The sequence below is a fragment of the Gorilla gorilla genome, chromosome 6 (assembly GCF_029281585.2).
Source record: "Gorilla gorilla gorilla isolate KB3781 chromosome 6, NHGRI_mGorGor1-v2.1_pri, whole genome shotgun sequence".
Classification (NCBI taxonomy): Eukaryota; Metazoa; Chordata; class Mammalia; order Primates; family Hominidae; genus Gorilla; species Gorilla gorilla.
In genome coordinates, this window is record NC_073230.2 from 113,896,172 (window position 1) to 113,916,234 (window position 20,063).

The 20,063-nt window shown below is 43.1% G+C and overlaps 1 long non-coding RNA gene across 1 annotated transcript in view; it reads right to left on the minus strand.

Annotated features, from left to right (window-relative positions):
- The window catches only part of LOC101142525 (uncharacterized), a 79,554-nt gene extending 69,222 nt beyond the window's left edge, over positions 1–10,332 (minus strand). The window contains exon 1 of the long non-coding RNA XR_010134726.1: positions 10,270–10,332. This is a non-coding gene — a long non-coding RNA (uncharacterized lncRNA). The remainder of the gene's footprint in view (positions 1–10,269) is intronic.
- Positions 10,333–20,063: the final 9,731 nt, after the last annotated feature.

Sequence of the window (20,063 nt, forward strand, 5' to 3'; positions counted from 1 at the left end):
ACACTGCTAGGAATTGGTGAATCCAGGATTTGAGTCCAGTTTGTTTAGCTCCCAGTCCCAGGTCCTTCCCACATGTTCATGATCTTGTGTCCTTTTGCATCCCCAGCCCACAGGACAAAAACCTTGTCATGCTTGGGGTCAGGTTCTGGCCCCAGCTGAGGGCTGAGGGGAGTGGGTGGACACGGGGCAGGGAGCTGGAAGAACACCTGAGAGACAGCATGTAAGTGAGACATGGCTTTATTCAGCAGCCCCTTTACAGGGTCAGTGTTACATTTATACACTACACAGATAATAGTGGCTGAGAGCCAGGTGGTGAGCTTCTCTATGTTATGTCTACATGGCTATGATTGTATAAGACACGAGACTGTGCACTTGCCCCCCAATACCGCTGAGTCATTTAGGCTGTTTACCTTGACCTATGCCTGCTGCTCTATGCCTGCTTGGCTGCAGCACAGCCATGTTCCTTACAGACCTTCAGATGGAGATTTGCAATGAGTGCACTAAAAGAGACTCCATGTCAGATGCCAATCTCTGGGCCGAATCTTTGTGGGATACTTTACTCATAGTAGGAACTGCAGGACCACTACTTCCACTGGAGCATTTGTGTGTGTGTGTGTGTGTGTGTGTGTGTGTGTGTGTGTGTGTGTGTTTTCATGTCTGGGACATTCTTTTTGAAAATGAACATGGTGGGAAATTATGGTCTCACCCTCAAAATCCAACCAAATTCTCAGCAAACCCCAGATTGTGTAGGTTGTAGGAAAGAAGCATGTTATTTTTGGCAGAAATACTCTTAGTCTGGCAGTAAATTTCTTAAAACATAAAAATGCTTTTTAACATCCTGTTTTTGTCCTCCTTTTGTTGATTTTTGAGCATTTCTTCCCAAGCAAGGAATTATGTAGCAAGATTTGAAAATTACCAAACTTTATTTTGTTAGTTTTCTTTGGTTCCTTTTCTATGTTTCTGTATACCTTATCTGCTTTAAACTTTAAACTCAAGGATTAAAGTGACTCTAAAGCAGTTCGGAGTGATCCAGGAACCACATGGGGCTGGATAGCAGTTTCCTAGAGCAAAATGACAAGCCCTGAAAAGCTTACTGTAGGCCATCGAGTTCATACATGGCCCCCTGTCAGTGGGTAGATAAGCTGTGAACCTAGGAATATGGATGCCTGTGATAACTGGTCCTCACTCTTCTTCCTAGACAAAGTTTCAGAAACTCTGTGTCTTTCTGGGCATCTTCGAAAACTTCCATTCCCCATTTGCCATGTAAGCCAGACTCATGTAGAAGTTAGGATTTGTAGACCCTGGAGGTAAACAGCTTCCTCCAGAACCTAGTTCTGCCTCTTAGTAGCTGTGTGATCTTGGGCAAGTTACTTAACCTCTCTAGGGCTCAGTTTCCTTACCTGTAAAATGGAAATAAAGCACATTCTTCCAGGCCAGGCATGGTGGCTCATGCCTGTAATCCCAGTGCTTTGGGAGGCCGAGAAGGGCGGATCATGAGCTCAGGAGTTCAAAACCAGCCTGGCCAACATGGTGAAACCTCGTCTCTAAAAAAAAGCAAAAATTAGCTGGGTGCAGTGGTGCACACCTGTAGTCCCAGCTATTCAGGAGGCTGAGGCATGAGAATTGCTTGAACCTGCTTGCAGTGAGCCGAGATCCCGCCACTGCACTCCAGCCTGGGCGACAGAGTGAGACTCCATCTCAAAAAAAAAAAAAAAAAAAAAAGCACATACATTCTTCCTAGGGTTGTAGTGTGGCTCAAATAGATGCTTACTTAAAGCGGTCTCTGATGTATAACAAATGCTCAATTAAAGTTGCTATTCTTGGCTGGGCACGGTGGCTCATGCCTGTAATCCTAGCACTTTGGGAGGCCGATGTGGGTGGATCACCTTAAGTCAGGAGTTCAAGACCAGCCTGGCCAACATTGTGAAACCCTATCTCTACTAAAAACACACAAAAAAATTAGCCGGGCATGGTGTTGCATGCCTGTAATCCCAGCTACTTGGGAGGCTGAGACAGGAGAATTTCTTGAACCTAGGAGGTGGAGGTTGCAGTGAGCTGAGGTCGCACCACTGCACTCCAGTCTGGGTGACAGAGCAAGACTCTTTTTCCAAAAAAAAAAAAAAAACAACTAAACTAAAGTTGCTATTTTTATCATGAAATTGCTTTTGTCTTGTGGTGTCAATTAGATCACAATTATGTGAATATATCTATGAACATCTTCCTGGCTTCTAGACTGGTAAATGAACTCAGAAAGTCCTGGTCCTTACCAAAGATGGGTGGTGGTAGCAATTCCTCCAACAATTTACCCCTCATCAGATGAGCAACATGTGTCATCCTTTTAGTTAGGCCTCCTTTGCTGCTCCATGTCACAGATTAAAACACAGAGGCAAAAGTCAAAGGTTAAGTAACCTAGCTTGTCTTCAAAAGCCCTGCTGTGAAATGTGGCATGGAAGGCCATGGTTCCAGTCTACTCAAGGTGGGTTGGAAGCCATGAAACCTCAATCTTGGCTCTGCCATTAACTAGCTGTGTGATATAGGACAAGTCACTTCACTTCTCTGAGCTTTAGGTCTCAATAGTAAAATAAAAGGCTTGAGCCAGAACCCTGTGACTCGGGGCTCCCTAGATCTTGGGGAAACCTGTACACATCTCAGCGAGCTGAGAGATGTCTGCACTGAGATAAACTTTGATCATTGTCGGCTATTTCTACTGACAGTGAAGCCAGCTGAAGTAGTAGAAGCATAAATAGGAGAGGCAGAGATGACCAGTTTTTTTTTTCTTTTTTTTTTTGAGACGGAGTCTCACGTCACCCAGGCGGGAGTGTAATGGTGCGATCTCAGCTCACTGCAACCTCTGCCTTCCGGGTTCAAGTGATTCTTCTGCCTCAGCCTCCCGAGTAGCTGGGAGTACAAGCGCCTGCCACCATGCCCAGCTAATTATTTTTTATTTTTAGTAGAGATAGGGTTTCACCATTTTGGCCAGGCTGGTCTCGAACTCCTGACCTCCGGTGATCTGCCCACCTCAGCCAGCCCCTGAAAGTGCTGGGATTATAGGTGTGAACCACCGCGCCCGGCCAGAGATGACCAGTTTTCTGATGAATGGTGTCCAAAGGCTAGGCCCAGACCCAAGGCCTGTAGGGAGGCAGTATAGCTGAGATGTGCACAGTCCCTTCGACAAACATACAATGTGTGGGATAGATGAAGGGGCAAAGGAACCTTGAGAACCCTTGGCCAGTGATTAAGAGTATTTACCTGGCATCAGAAAGATCTAGTCTAGGTTCAACTTAAAGCTGTGCTGTTTACTCTTTGCGTTACCTTGAGCAAGTCAACCTCTCCCAGCCTCAGTTTCTCCAAGTGTTGTGGTCATAATTAAATGAATTTAAGTACTGATGTACTTAAGACAGTTCCTGAGACAGACTGAGCTCTTAACTGCCATTAATTACTGCTATCGGTGTGAATATTCGAGAAGCACCAGCTGATGGGAAGGAGGAGGATCCAGGATTGGGTGGGTGGGTGACGGCAAGCAGGGAACTAACCTGGCTGGCTAGACTGGCCTGGGAAAGGTAACCAGGTGGGCTGAGTAGATAAGGCAAGCTGGGATCTGGTTCAGTTGATTATCAGTATCTTCAGGGAGCAAAGTAAGCAGCTGGAATGACTGTGAGAGAGTGGGCATAGTAGACCAAAGTCAGGAAGGAGTCATGGCTCTTGAGCAATTGACTTAATCCAAGCAGAGCCCCAGCCAGTAGGGACTGAGGAAGGTTGGAGAGGAAAGTATATTGGCAAAGAGGAAGACAGGGTGATTGAATCCCAGCTGACAGGCGGAGTCCAGTCCTAATAAGGGAAACTGAGGCACAAGGGCATCCTAATGAACTAGGTCACTGCAAAGTGGACTGTCCAATAGAGGAAGGAAGGGGAGAAAAGGCTGTGATGAGGTAAACCTTGAACTCTCAGAGCTCTGTTGTAGCCCAGGAGATAATTACCAGCCTGCTAGGCCTGGCAGGGTCGGTGGGGCTGAGCCTTCCGAAGTTCTTTCTAGAGCAGTCATGGTCACCAGTGACTCAAGCCAGTTTACTCCCCTCTTGCACCCAGCCACTCAATCAGAGCGCAAACTGCCCGATGCCAGACCACAGCTCCTAGCAATGTGATAATCTGGTGCCCAGGAATGTGAGAATGGTCAGTGCACAGGAATCTGAGGCAGAGAGGAGTATGGTGACCACTCCTCAACAGTGGCAAGAGCCTGTACTTGGAAGAAAAGGATTTTTCTTATCTTCCTAGGACAAACCTGTAATTTGTTACTAGAAGAGAGCTCCTGGGTTTGCCTGAGCTGTCTGCTCAGTTTTTTTTTCTTTCTTTCTTTTTTTTTTTTTTGGAAACAGTTTCGCTCTTGTTGCCCAGGCTGGAGTGCAATATGGCAAGATCTTGGCTCATCACAACCTCCACCTCCTAGGTTCAAGTGATTCTCCTGCCTCAGCCTCCTGAGTAGCTGGGATTACAGTGCCCACCACCACGCCCAGTTAATTTTTTGTATTTTTAGTGGAGATGGGGTTTCACCATGTTGGCCAGGGTGGTCTCGATCTCCTGACCTCGTGATCCGCCCCCCTCAGCCTCCCAGAGTGCTGGGATTACAGGTGTGAGCCACTATGCCTGGCCTTGTCTGCTCAGTTTTATAACAACCGCTGAAGCAAAATGAAATGGAAAGGTTGGAGTGTAAGAGTAAATAAAATGACTTGGCCTGCACATTTTGTGGAATTTCCCCAAATAGTTTACCAAATATGAAATGCTTCGGGCTCAAATGGGATTTTTTTGTTTCTTTCTTTCTTTTAATTTAGAAGCAACCCTGAATATTTGACCCCTGGTATAAATTGTGTTACCAGAAGCCTAGAAATTTGTATTTCAAATTTCCTGTCATTTTTTTTTTTCTTTTTTTACACATTTGTTTGTAGTCATTCACTACTCATTTAAGGAAAAAAAAAAATCACTATCTGGGATGGATAGCAGTTTTTCTGAATTTGTAGTAATTTTTTTACCTGTTCATAAGATTTTGATTTACTTTAACATCTCTTTGGGGCATAGTTCAAAATATCTACTGCTCCCTTACAAATCACTACATGATTTTGGCTTCAGCTTTGTTTGAATTTATTGAGCTTTTCTGTTTATGTTGCCTGCAAGCCAACTGTCTACATAAAGCACTCTTCCACTTCAGTTTTGTGCCATAGGACTTCATCTACCCAAGTCTGAAACAAGTTCCCAGAGGAATTAGCTTTATCTCCTTACTAATAAAATCTTTTTTTTTTTTTTGAAATGGAGTCTTGCTATGTCACCAGGCTGGAGTGCAGTGGCGCGATCTCGGCTCAGTGCAACCTCCACCTCCCGAGTTCAAGCGATTCTCCTGTCTCAGCCTCCTGAGCAGCTGGGATTACAGGCATGCACCACCACTCCCGGCTAATTATTTTTTATTTTAGTAGAGATGGGGTTTCACCATTTTAGCCAGGCTGGTCTCGAACTCCTGACCTCCAGTAATCTGCCCACTTTAGCCTCCCAAAGTGCTGGGATTACAGGCATGAGCCAGCATGCACAGCAAGCAATGACCATTTCTTTTTATTTTTTTTCTAATAGAAAGTTTCAAAGAAATCTCTGGAGCCGGGAATGGTGTTGTGTGCCTGTAGTCCCAGCTACTCAAGAGGCTGAGGTGGGAGAATCACTTGAGCTCAGGAGTTTGAGGTTGCAGCAATTGCACCACTGTACTCCAGCCTGGGTCACAGAGCAAGTCAAAAAAAAAAAAAAAAAAGTCTCTGGTTTGAAAAATGGAAATGGGGGAAGCTGACTTTCATCTTTATAGATTAAAACCTTTCAGTGCAGGTTATAGACTTTGGGTTTTTGAGGTTTGTTTTTTTTGTTTTTTGTTTTTTTTTAGTTGATGGTCATCATCCAATAATTTTTAAAAAACCTGTCATGCTTCTTACAGTATAAACTATATTTATTATATCTTACAGTATAAACTATGTCTGTTTTATTATATCCATATTATTTTCTAACTCCTGGCACAAAAATTTCGGTTTAGGCACAAGATCTGAGAAGATGGTTTAGGGACAAAGGGGTAAAAATTATTCCTTTGTGGATTTCATCAAAGCATGTTTTAAAAGTATTGTGCTATTGGGCTGTTATTTATCTGTTTTTGAGGCGGAGTCACTCTGTTGCCCAGGCTGGAGTGCAGGGGCCTGACCTGGGCTCACTGCAGCCTCCACCTCCCAGGTTCAAGCGATTCTCCTGCCTCAGCCTCCCAAGTAGCCGGGACTACAGGCACGCACCACCACATCTGGCTAATTTTTGTATTTTTAGTAGAGACAGGGTTTCACTTTGTTGGCGAAGCTGGTCTCAAACTCCTGACCTCAGGTGATCCACCCGCCTTGGCCTCCCAAAGTGTTGGGATTACAGGCGTAAGCCACTGTGCCTGGCCAGGCTGTTATTTTTGGAAGCATGATAGTTATATAGGCCTAAAGTTTTATGTAAATAAGTAGAATATGTATTTTAATTTAGCAGTTAACAGATTTAATTTCATTACCTATTAATGGAATATAGAATGTTCTCAATAGTTATTTTGGCTTCAAGTTGGCTTTCTGCCTTCATGATCTCTGCTAGATTTAACTGGCCTAAAACCAGCTAGAAAAGACTACATTACAGTTCTAATTTATTGGTTTCAAATCCGAGCTTTTATAAAGGTCTATTTTATGGACAAATAATGTCCACCAAAATAAACTATTTAAAGCCTGGTAAACTTTTTTTTTTTCGAGATAAGGTCTCATTCTGTCACACAGGCTGGAGTACAAGTGCTGCCATCACTGTTCACTGCAGCCTTGACTCCCTGAGCTCAAGGGATCCTCCCACCTCAACGTCCCACATAGCTAGGACTATAGGTATGCCACCATGCCCAGCTAATTTTTGTATTTTTTGTAGAGATCCAGGTCTCACTATGTTGCCCAGGCTGGTGTTGAACTCCTGGGTTCAAGTGATCCTCCTGCTTAGGCCTCCCAAAGTGCTGGGATTACAGGCCTGAGCCACTGCACCTGACCTAAACATCTTGATCTCAGCATTTTTATTAGTCTGCCTTTAGACTTCATCATTATAAAGAGATTCCCTTTTGATTTCTGTTAGAAACAGCTTAGTTAGGAAGTAAATATTGGTAGATTCATTCTTGGTTACCAAATTCTATTTGCAGATGATTGAAAAGTAAGAATTTTTATTTTTTTTAGACGAAATCTCACTCTGTTGCCCAGGCTGGAGTGCAGCGGTGCGATCTTGGCTCACTGCAACCTCTGCCTCCCAGGTTCAAGCCATTCTTCTGCTTCAGCCTCCCAAGTAGCTGGGATTATGGGTGTGTACCACCACACCCAGCTAATTTTTCTATTTTTAGTAGAAACGGGGTTTTGCCATGTTGTCCAGGCTGGTCTTGAACTCCTGAGCTCAAAGCGATCCACCCACCTTGGCCTCCCAAAGTGCTGGGACTACAGGCACAAGCCACCATGCCTGGACTAGAGTTTTTTGTTTTGTTTTGTTTTTTTAATTGAAGAGTAGATGTAAATTGTTTGCCTAGACTGTTTAAAAACATGTTTAAAATGGTACTTCCAGACCAATGATGAGAATGTGTCCTGAAACAGGGATTATTACTGATTTAATTCTGTGCTCCTGAAGTTTATTTTAAAAAATAGCATATTGTAAAGGAGATAATCCTAGATTGTGTGGGTATAGTGTGTGCATTTCTATATGTATATAGCAGTCATAAAGTAATATTCTGGGCACCACAAATCTAAAAAACGTCCAAGTCATGGAATCATAGTAGAGATGTCAAAGGGAGGGAAAGGGTGAGAAAAGGGTGAAATGAAAAAACCTGATAGTATTATTTCTTCCTGCTCAGGGTTAATAATATAGTAAAAAGAGATTTTTATTACATACAACTAGAAAGGACCAATTAGAGTGTGGAAAGTGTTCCTTTGCATAGTCAAATGATAGGCAGGGGAATATAATTTCACCAGAAATTACTATAGCAAGTTTCAATAAAGGACTGCAGAACAATAAGGCCTTGTTAATCCCATACTGGTCTGTTCAAATAGTGTGTAATTCAAAGCAATTGCTGCTCCCTAGGCAGGAATTTACAATTGCTACATGTGAAGGGAGGATAATGTGTCATTCCAAGGGGAAATCAGGTTCTGGAAAGGGCCTCCTGGCTGCAGAACTGTATGTGTCCCCAAATAGCTCCACAGCAGGCCAAGTTAAACAAAACAAGTAGAGAACCACCCTGTGAAGTGAGTCTGCTTCGAATTGATCTGTATTTGCCTTGCTCTCTCCTGCCTTTTTGGTGGATGACAAAATGTCCCCAAACCAAGGAGCAAGAGGGAAAGGCAGAGAAACTCAGACCTGAATAAGCTAGCACTTAGAAAGTGACTGCCTCCACCAGTGCACAGTGGCTCACGCCTGTAATCCCAGCACTTTGGGAGGCCAATGCAGGCAGATCACTTGAGCTCAGGAGGTAGAGACCAGCCTGGGCAACATGGTGAAACCCCATTTCTAAAAAAAATGCAAAAATTAGCTGGGCCTGCTGGCACATGTCTGTAGTCCCAACTACTTGAGGGGTGCTGAGACAGGAGAATTGTTTGAGCCCAGGAGGTTGAGGCTGCAGTGAGCCATGTTCATACCACTGCACTTCAGCATGAGTGACAAAGTGAGACCCTGTCTCAAAAAAAAAAAAAAAAAAAAAAAGGCAAGAAAAAGAAAAGGAAAGAAAAAAGAAAGTGACTCCTCCCACCCTACTCCCCTACTTGGCAAGGGCATACAACTTCATTCAAGCGAACTGCAGCCTACGTGTACAGACTGTATGTATATTTAATTGATAATAGTGATGCATACAGAGCACCATCCCTGGGCATAGAAACACTGGACAAGAGTCAAACATGAGTCAACTGCAAGAGGAGGCTTGAATCGTAATACATTTTGAACAATTATGGTCAATAATCCTTCAGAGAACAACCCTTCAGTTTTACGTTGTCATTTTTGTGGAATTAAATGTGAACAGCTTAAAATTCCATACTGTTTTAAAACTCAGCTTTGAATTCCAATGACTGACTAATCCATGCTCCCAGGGACACCAAGCTATGTCAGTCCTCCAACAACATATTGTGAGGCCGCGCTGAGCTGCTAATTCCTGTGGACTAGCTAATTAGGTAAAAAATTAAATTAAAAAGGAAAAGCCCAGGCATGGTGGCTCATGCCTGTAATCCTAGCAGTTTGGGAGGCTTAGGCAGGAGGATTGCTTGAGCCCAGGAGTTTGAGACCAGCCTGAGCAACAAAGTGAGCCCCTGTCTATACAAAAAAATAAAAAATTTTTTAAAAAATTAGCATGGTGGCACACACCTGTGGTCTGAGCTACATGGGAGGCTGAGGCAGGAGTATTGCCTGAGCCTAGGAATTGAGGCTGCAGTGAGCTGTGTTTGTGCCATTGCACTCCAGCCTGGACAACAGAGGAGAGGAGGGGAGGAGAGGGGAGGAGAGGGGAGGGGAGGGGAGGGGACGGGAGAAGAGGGGAGGGGAGGGGAGAGGAGAGGGAAAACTCTAGAGGTAAAATCATTATGCAGAACCCACCGGTGTGCTATTTTTGACACGAGGACTGCCTATTAGGTGCTCAGGAAATAAATAAGAATCTTAGATGAGACATCCCAGCAGATTAGGATTCAAAAGATCTGTCTGGAATTCTGAGCTGCCGTAACACGTAGTAACATGCACACAGCATTAAAAGGCTGTTGTGGCAGAGGCATTTATTGCTCACCAAATATCCATAGGCTTCCCCATCTGTCCCAGTCCATCTGTAGTTTGTTCTGTCCAACCACTGAGACAGAGGTGATATGTGTCCCTTCCAGGCTGAAGTATAGGACACATGTGAATTCTCTATGCATTCTCTCCCTCTACGGCCAAGATGGTGATGGCCCAAGGCTCCAGTGATATAGCTGCAAGTGCCAGAGCCTCTATCAACCAGGGTGCGTAAGCAGAATTCCCATCTCCACTTCCCATTCCACCACCAACCTGTACGTGTCATTTAATGAAAACACGAAATAAACTTTTACTGTGTTAAGTCAAGACTCCAGAGCTAATTTGTTACTGCAGCACTGTCTATGCTAGTACAGCTGATTTTCTAGATCTTTTTGTAAAAAAGGGAAACTCCATCTGGAGAAAGGATGATGACCAATCCAAGTCACACAGCCCTTAAATGAGCCACCAGGTTACCTTTGCATCACGTGTCCCAAATGTGTTTCCACTCCCTCAGTTGTCGCTGTTCCTTCAGGGAGTGGTGATGTGGGGAAAAGCTCTGGTTGGTTGGGGGTTGGTATCTGACAGTCCCTTTCTGATTTCTCTTTATTCACCAACCTCCTCTTGGGATTTCAGGCTTGCTAAACATATGGTACAAATCAGTAAAATTATTCATTGTGGTTTTCATTTGAGTGAGCCAGTTTCCGCTCCTAAGAAATGTCTTAACAAAACAGGAAGTTTTTCTTGGATCTAGAAATGGAACTTTGCCTTCTGACATTAGCTTTTACCAACTTCTACAAATCTCTGTTTTCCTACTTCCCTGTCAGAGGGTGGGGCACATAGAAGAGAAAATCTGGATTCATGTAGTAGAGCTAGGGCTGACTGAGTTGGGGAGTGGGTGGAGTGTAAAATGGCAGTTTGACCAGGCTGGGCCATAGCCACTCATCTGACCACTTTATCTCTCACCTCTTCCCCCACTTTGGCCTTGGGAAGGAGGTATCAAGGAGAGTGTGAAGGACCAAGGAATGCTAGGGATAGTTGGTGGCCACTTCTCGACAGTAACCCTTTACCTAATGTATCCCAGCTGATATTTCTCAAAACATGTTGCTATGCCTCGCTCATTAGGTTCCACTCCATGGGGACAGGGAGCATGTGTGTCTTGTTCTCAATACCTGACACATAGTGGGCACTCAAGAGTACTTGAAGGAATACAGGGAGGAATAATTGATTTTCATAACTATCTTAGGGATTAGAAAAATCAAATGTAACTAATTTCCATTTTACAGATGGAGAAATGGAAACATTAAGGTTTTAAGTTTGGGAGGCCGAGGCGGGCGGATCACAAGGTCAGGAGATCAAGACTGTCCTGGCCAATATGGTGAAACCCCCATCTCTACTACAAATACAAAAAAATTAGCCGGGAATGGCAGCGTGCACCTCTAGTCCCAGCTGCTCAGGAGGCTGAGGCAGGAGAATTGCTTGAACCCAGGAGGCGGAGGTTGCAGTGAGCTGAGATTGAGCCACTGTACTCCAGCCTAGTGACAGAGCGAGACTCCGTCTCAAAAAAAAAAAAAAAAGATTTTGGGGGGGCCAGTTGCAGTGGCTCATACCTGTAATCCCAACACTTTGGGAGGCTGAGGCAAGTAGATCACTTGAGGTCAGGAGTTCGAGACCAGCCTGGCCAACATGGTGAAACCTTGTCTCTACTAAAAATACAAAAAAAATTAGCCGGGAGTGGTGGTGGATGCCTGTAATCCCAGCAACTCAGGAGGCTGAGGCAGAATTGCTTGAACCTTGGAGGCAGAGGTTGCAGTGAACCGAGATCGCGCCACTGCACTCCAGCCTGGGTGATAGAGTGAGACTCTGTCTTAAAAAAAGAAAAAAGATTTTAGGTTACTGATTCAGGGTGACACAGGGTCAGTTGGTCAGTGAAGAGGTAGAAGTGAAATCCAATTCTCCCAATTTCTATTTTCTTTCAATTGTATGACAGGTTAGGTTTAAAGTCCTCTCCCCACCTGACATACACAATAGCACTGGCCATTTATCATCACGATGGTGGTGATTGACATTATATAATGTAAATCGGCACCATGAGATTGTATGTTATATATGTCTACATTTGTTTCAGGAAAGTCTATCAGGAAAGACATCAAAATCCTACCATTATTATCACTGGGTATAGAGTCTCATGATGTTAATTCTTAAGTTCTTACTGATTTGTATTTTGTTTTCCCCCCAAGAATAAACATGTACTACCTGTGCTACCCAAAAAAATAGAGGGTGCAAAACAGCCTCTAGTTTTTTTTTTTCTTTTTTTGAGACAGGGTCTTGCTGTGTCACCCAGGCTGGAGTGCAGTGGCACAATCTCAGCTCACTGCAACCTCCGCCTCCCAGGTTAAAGCAATTCTCCTGAGTAGCGGGGATTACAGGTGCCCACCACCACGTCCAGCTAATTTTTGTGTTTTTAGTAGAGACGGGTGTGGGCCACCGCACCTGGACAAGCCTCTAGTTTTCAACATGTTCTTTACGTAGGGAATTAAATAGGCTTTTAGCCCAGCAGTTTGAATATTAATCAGGTATGTTTGGAGGGGTAAGCCACAGGAAGGGAATCCTGGCAGAAAGTGCTAGTTTATCTTCCAATCTGTACTTTTCTTCTTATATAATGGAATTTTTAGCTGAATACAGAGTCATCCAGTTTCCAAGCCTCCCTTGCAGCCAGATATGGTCATAGATGGGAGTAAAAGTGATGTATGCAACATCCAGATTCTTTTTTTTTTTTTTTTTTTGAGACATGGTCTCACTTTGTCACCCAGGCTGGAGTGCGGTGACAAGAACATGGCTCACTGCAGCCTCAGTCTCCTAGGCTCAAGCAATTCTACTGCCTTAGCCCCCCATGTAGCTGGGACTACAGGCGCACACCACCACACCTGGGTTATTTTTGTAGAGACAGGGTTTCACCCTGTTGCCCAGGCTGGTCTCAAACTCCTGAACTCAAGCGATCTGCCCACCTCAGCCTCCCAAAGTGCTGGGATTATAGGCATGAACCACCGTGCCTGGCCCAGATTGTTATCCTTAAAAGTGAGGACAGTGTCTTCATTTTCTCCCTTTCTGCTGGAACACAGATGTGAGGGTGGGAGCTGGAGCAGCTATCTTAAACAGTGAAATAGAAGCCATGTATTGAGGGTGGCAGCACCAAGAGAAGGAAAGCAGGCCCCTGACATTACTGAACTGCTACTCAATTTTGGCATCTGTTTGTTACAGTTGTCGAACCCCTATCCTAAGTAATACCAGATCTAAACATTTAGCACAACAGTGCTCTGACTTCCTCATCTGAAAACAAATGTGTTCTTTGGAAAGAATGTACAATTGCATTAGCCAAGCTTTCTTTTGTTTATGGGCACAAGGACCAAATTCTACCTCAGTGATGAAGAATGAGTCCTTAATCCAGGGCATGTTATATAATATGGATGGTAAGGAAACTGCAGAAATTCACTTGGTATTTTCAGCAGATCATGAATGCTTGGGCACTTGGTTTCTGGCTCTTTCTGCCCGATTCTAACCACCCCCTCCTCCTACAGACACAATTCAGAATTTGTGCATGTGGTGCAGAGTTTTGTGTAGGAGGGCTGCCTAAATGAGCCTTCTTGCCATCTGGCTTCTTGGGCAGTGTGGAGAACTCAAGGCCACATCTGCCACTTAGTGCAAATTCAAATGTATTGAAGAGTTATAATGGCTCACGTATTAACACAAAGAATAAGTTGACTGCAGATAAACCATAGAGCAGAAACTTCTTTTTTTAAAAGCAGCTTTAAACAACATTTATTATCTCACAATTTCTTTGGGTCAGGAATCTCGGGTACAGCTTAGCTAGGTGCCTTTAATTTAGGTTCTCTCAGAAGGCTGTAATCAAGGTGTTGGGCTTCCACCTTTTCATCTGAAGGCTCTCCTGGAGGCAAATTTACTTCCATACCCATTCATGTGGCTATGGGAAGGTCTCAGGTCTTCTAGCAAGCAGTTAACTTTTTTTTTTTTCTTTTTTTAAAGACAGGGTCTTGCTCTGGGCCTGGAGTGCAGTGGCACAATCTTGGTTCACTGCAACCTCTGCCTCCTGGGATCAAGCAGTCCTCCTGCCTCAGCCTCCCCAGTAGCTAGGACTACAGGTGCCTGTCACTATGCCTGGCTTCTTTGTATTTTTTGTAGAGATGGGATTATCGGTGTTAGCCCCTGTGCCTGGCCAGCAGCAACTTCTTAATAGAAATTTCGAACTTTCTGGATTCTTAGGAACACAAAATATACTTACCTTTTGAGTTGAGGTTGGTCACTGGCCAGAGGTTTCAGCCAGTGATTCTGGTCTGTGACCTTCTTGGGTTATGCTGAGCTCCCTTTATACTATATAGACAGAATGTCACAATTTATACAGGAGTTGGTCTCAAGCCCTCTTAACCCAAGTACTTAGCAGCTCTCCTCTATTCATGAAAGTTTGCAACCCATCAAGACTACTTAAAGATTAAAATAATACCTGATTGAATCCTGGATTATATTTCAAAGTTTTGTCTGAGAATTCCCTCACAACTTCTGAGGTCATTCTCTGATACCATGGTCAAGGTACTTGATATTACTTCTTTTTCCCATTTTTCAAATGAAGAATCTGAAAAATTACACAGCAGCATCAGGATTTTTTTTTTTTTCCTAAACTACTTGATAATGTGAGTCTAAGGATTTAAACCTTCCTGTCTGAAGCCAAAGCCTATTTTGTTTCCAGGCCTCAGTAAACAGAGTTGGTCCAGAGGCTGGAAAAGTCATTTGACAGCATTCCAGCCCTGTCAGCATCTTCACTGAGTAGCAGTGTTATTTGCTATAAACAGTTGTAAATTTCCAGAACTGCAGGCACACCCATATTAAAGTGTTCATTACTAAAATGCCTCATAGTGCCAAATGCAAATCAACAAGTGAATTAAAGTCCCAGTGGAATTCTGTCCCTGGATCCCCTCCACTAGCACAGATAATTGAGAACTGACAAAATTTAACTTTTCTTAAATAATATTTAGTCAGATCTCTCAAATCTGACCCCTTGTATCATTTAATGGAACTTCTCAATTGTGGAGGAAGAATGGTGCTATGCTTTAAGCTGCTTTTAAAATGTGAAACCTATTTTGTTAACGGAGAAACGACACTTTTTTAAAAATAACAGGACTTCTCTAGGCCCCCAAGTTTTGCTGAAACTCAGGGAACACATATGGACAACTCTCTAGTTATTGTTCTTCCTATAAGTCCCAGAAACCATAGCTTCTGATTTAATGCCCCACCGGAACTGCAGACCTTAAAAAACAAAAATCCCACTGGGATGAAAGAGGCTCATTTGTTTTCAAGTTGTGGCCCTTCCACCCCCTGGGTGGCTCCTCCCCCATGTCTGTGTCTGTGGCTTTGATTTATAATCTTCCACCCCCACAAGCCTTGGCATTTACTGGGATCCTACAAAGAGGTTAAGGTGTAAAGCAGGAGGAAGCTTTTAAGGACAAGAGGGAGTTGGGGGTAGGGGCTGGGGTATGAAAAGAGAGTTAAGGAGAGGAAAAGCAATTATAAGAGACCACATGCGTAGCATAAATGAATGAGCACATGGGCAGGGAAGGCCCTGGCTGATTGAAGAACTGCTGAATGTGGTTTTGCCCGCCAAGGCAGTGCCTGTGGTTCTGTGATACAGCTTCCAGTGGGAGAGCTCCTTGCCCAATGCACTGTAATCAGGATAGCCAGTATGTGAACCCCCCTCCTGCTTTGTCAAGGTTTTTTATATGCTTGCACAGCTAGCTCTGTGTTCCCAGCTGGAAGGCCTGGGATTTGCAGTTTATCCCCTGGGGGGTAAATAATAGGAGCTGCAATCTTCTGCCAGAAAAGAACTTGCTTCGCCAGCTTGGACACTCAGTTGATGATGAACACAAAAGATTTTCTGGAAAATAAAATGAGATACCCCATGCGCCAACCTTTGAAAACTGTGAGGTGCCAAGTAAATGTGAGTCATCGCAGTTCTAATAATTATCAGGGCTAGGTAGGTGGGTTTTCTTGAAAAGGAGGAAGCCTCAGAACTTATGGCTTAGTGCCTAAAGGGAGCTTCATGATTTTCCTTGCAGGAATTTCTGGAGACAGACAACTCAAAATTTTCCCTTTGGAGTTTCTGATGCAGTGTTGAATCCACAGGTTCTAGAGGCAGACTTGGGTTGGAAGTCTGGCTCTGCCATTTATCTGTGTGAACTAGGGCAATTCTCCCCTCTGGAAAATGGGAATACTCTATTACTGGATGTGGTTGTGAAAGAAGTAGTGTATGTAAAATGCTTAGCATAATGTATAAGCATTAATAGAGGCACAATACATGGTTACCTGTATCATGTACCTTTCATGAGAAAATTGGTCTGGTTTAGCACTGAGGCAATGGAAGGGAAGGAGAGACAACACTGTGACATGTCTAATATAAAGCACACAAGAAAAATAAGCAATGGGGACATTTATTATATACAGGCCCAACCAAAGATTCCAGGGACTCAGGGTGAGAAGCACCCAATGCTTTCCTCAAGCAACTGGGTTCTTGGAGAGCCCAATAAGTACTGGTATTAAGTACCAAAGTCTATGTCTGTCAGTGCAGGAAAAGAACTATAGATGGTCATGTAGACTATGTGGAGAGAAGGTATCTCTTGGAATGTGTCTGAGGAAGTAAATTTTAGCTGTATAGCCTATGCAATGCTGAAAATGGGTGAGAATGGATGACGGCAGGATTCTAGAACCTACTATTGTCGTTGTCAGTAATGAGTCATAAAAGTCGCATAGCGAACATATGAAACACACAGTATAATTATGCTGCTCATTTGCACACGGGTAACACAAATCTTGTCCACAGCCTGTTCCGAAGCTACAATCCAAAAAATGGCATTTGGCTTCTGCCTCAAATAACAGAAAGTTGAATCCAAATACAAATTTTTATACTAATTATTATTTTCTGTCATTCTTCATCTTGTTTGCTAACCATTTAGCTTGAACATTAACACAAATATTTGTTGACAGTGTGCAATTATATGCACTGTGAAGGATGCAAAGGAATTTAGCATGTTCCCAGACTTCAGAATTGGCATCAATTGACTCAAAAGGGAACCAAAGATGAGTATCAAACCCAGGCCTTCATTCTTTATTTTTTGGTTCCTCTTTAACATTTTCCACTTTCCTACTAGCAGATTCTGACATCTGAGTCAAGATTACTTGTCTTTAATCATGTTAGTACTGACTCGATCTATTTATATGTTAGAGTAGCTAGCACTAATCGAGCTTCTACTATGTGCCAGGCATGTCACAAGCACAGACCATTCAGTTAGTTCTCAGGACCCTATCTAGTATTTATGATTATCGTCCTCATTTTACAGATGAGAAAATTGAAGCCTAGAGATTAAAGAACTACTGTGAGGTCACAGCCTAATGTCTCATGGCTAGGAAACAACATGTAGGTGCAAAGAGGGGAGGTGGACTGAGATTTACATTTCTTCTAGCTGTTCGATAATGCACTAGAGGGCGCTAAATACACAAGCTTTAGCTGTTTCGATAATGCAGTTCCCACAGTAGTAAAAGATATATAATTCGTAATGGATGCAAGCCAAAAAGGCCCTCCCAAAAAAAGATGCAATTTATGATAACTGAGAAGCTGTATTTCTGTCCCCTCAATTAAGAAAAACCCTCATTTTATATTGAGCAATATTTATATTTTGTCTCTAATTTGATATTGATTGCTATTCAAAGTTCCTTTCAGTTAGAAGTTTAATTTTTCCTTGTTCTGCCTGCTGAATGACAAAGGGAAAGGGTAGAGTAACCTGGATGAAAATAAATTTTTAAAAATTGCACTGAGATACATTGCATCTTTTAAATTTTATTTAGCAAAGTTAAACATACATATATTTTAAGAGAAAAAGAGGAACTCACCCAACCCTCATATCCAAGAGCTTAAAATCACAGGAACTCAAGACCCATCCTCAACTTCAAATGCCAGTCATTATTTTAAAGGTAACTCAGATTTCTAAGTAACGCTTCTGTTTCTCGATTTATCAGATAGACATTATGTATTTTGTTTTCCTACATGAGAATTGAGTAGTTAACAGAATACCCATCTCTTATCAGTAACAAAGATTTACAAAATAACTTTTGTTTTTCATTATTACAAAAGCAATACATTATTACTGAAGAACATGTTTTAAAAAAAGACAAAAAGTAACAAAACTCTCCATTATCCCAACAGGCAGAGGAAGTTATTACCATTTTAATGCATATCCTTAACACATACATGTAAAAGATACATATACACATAAAAATATAAATGTTTAACAGAAGTTACTTTGTTACACAATATTTGATTAAACTATGATCTGTCTTTTCATTTTCGTTTTATTGTAGTAAAATTTACATAAAATGCATAAATCTTAAATCTATAGATACATTTTTACATTATATAGAAATGTGTAATTATATACTCCATGCTTCCTCCCAATCAGTGCTGCCTCAAAACGAACTGCTCTTCTAATTTTAGAGCTTAACTCTTCTCGTCTCTATCACCACAAATTAGTTGTATTTTTAAGCTTCATGTAAAATTTTCCATGTCAACTTTGAAAACATGACAGTTAAAAGTTCTAAGGAATCTCCAGTTCTCCAACTGGTGTGGGAATCAGATAACTTGACTCCAGTGTGAATTGTGGTTATTGATGGTATCACTGAGTCTGTTATGGGCCACCCAGTCTTAAGGGCCAAGAATTTATGGCCCTGCAGGGATTGCAGAAAGAAACCAAACCCAAGTTCACAACTCAGCCTAGAAGGAGAAAGTTCTATTACTCAGTATCTCAAGACTAAGTGGATCATAAACGGTGTCACAAGTTTGCAGTTTTTTTTTCCTTTGGAAGATAATCTTTTGTATGTTTAATTCGTTATCATTGCCTTATAAATTATCACAAGCAGCACAGATAACTACTAGAGTCATCAGTGCAACTTAAAACAACAAAACTAGCATTTCTCACTTGCTGTTTTTTAGAAACCTCCCATCATCTGCACCTGGTCCCCAAACCAGCTGTCCATGAGCAATGACAAAGAACTAAAGCGGGGATGGGGGAGAGGGGCTGTAGGGCCCAAGAGCTGGGGAGCATTATGGCTTGCTGACAGCTGGCAGTCTAAGATGTACTTGGGAAGATGTTTCATACCCATTTTCCCTGTGAAATTAAAAATGTGCTACCAAACCTTTGCTTGTCCACCACCCTTAAAAGAATACTCATTCAGTACAAAGCCCTGCAAAAAGGAGTGAGCCAATTTGAATAAAAGCGGAAACTTCGTAGGAATTAGGAGCCTGAAAGGCTGCGTGAGAGATCGCAAACATATTGAGGCGTTCTTGAAACACCTGCTCTCTGATTACAGGTGGGAAAAGGCCATTCCTATGCCTTCTCCCATGGGCACGGAGAATCAAAGGCACTTTCCATATTTAATACGACTAATACGTCATTGGGCAAAGAGATACTCAATACATCCCCATAGCTTTTCCTTACTTTTACTTAACCTTTATGTCGGACACTTTATGCCTAGTACTGTTCTAAGCGCTTTGCATGCATCATCTCATCAACCTAAAATTTAATAAGAGGCTCGGATAGATTAACTTTTAAAATCTGGATACAGCTGGTTAAGGTGGCAGAAGAGTTGGAATTCAAATAAAAGCCAGTCCTATAGCAGGGCCATTATTGCTCCTGCCTCCCCTAGCTTGATCACGAAAAATGAGTAGTTCTTTCCTCTGGGCACACAGGACAATGAACAGGCGGGCTGCTGCCAGAATTTACCGAAGATGGCCGCTGTGCTGGGCTCGGAGTGAGCTGACGGTGTCTCAGCGAGAAAAGTCGGGAGCGGCAGCAGACTGCTTGTTTGGAGGGCAAGAGGGGAGAAAAGGGTTCAACGGAAAACCGGGGTCAAATAAGAGCCCGAATAGGGGAAAAGGAAAGCCCTGACTCCCCTAGCCACAGAAAGCGCTGGGCGGAAGTGAACCGGCCTAGGACGCGCCCTGCGTGGAGGCATGCCCGCGCGGCGGAAGTGCGTTTCCGAGGCTCCTGCGGAGGAGGAACTGAGCTGGCGCCCGGGCCAGCTGTCCTCTCTTCTGATCCCGAAGACAGGATCGGATTATGGGTTGTTACCGGCTTGCGCGGCCCTGGGGGTTGCCGGTCCCTGGAGACGAGCTGCACCCCTGCAGTTTACTGGGCTCTTCTGTGACCCGCTTT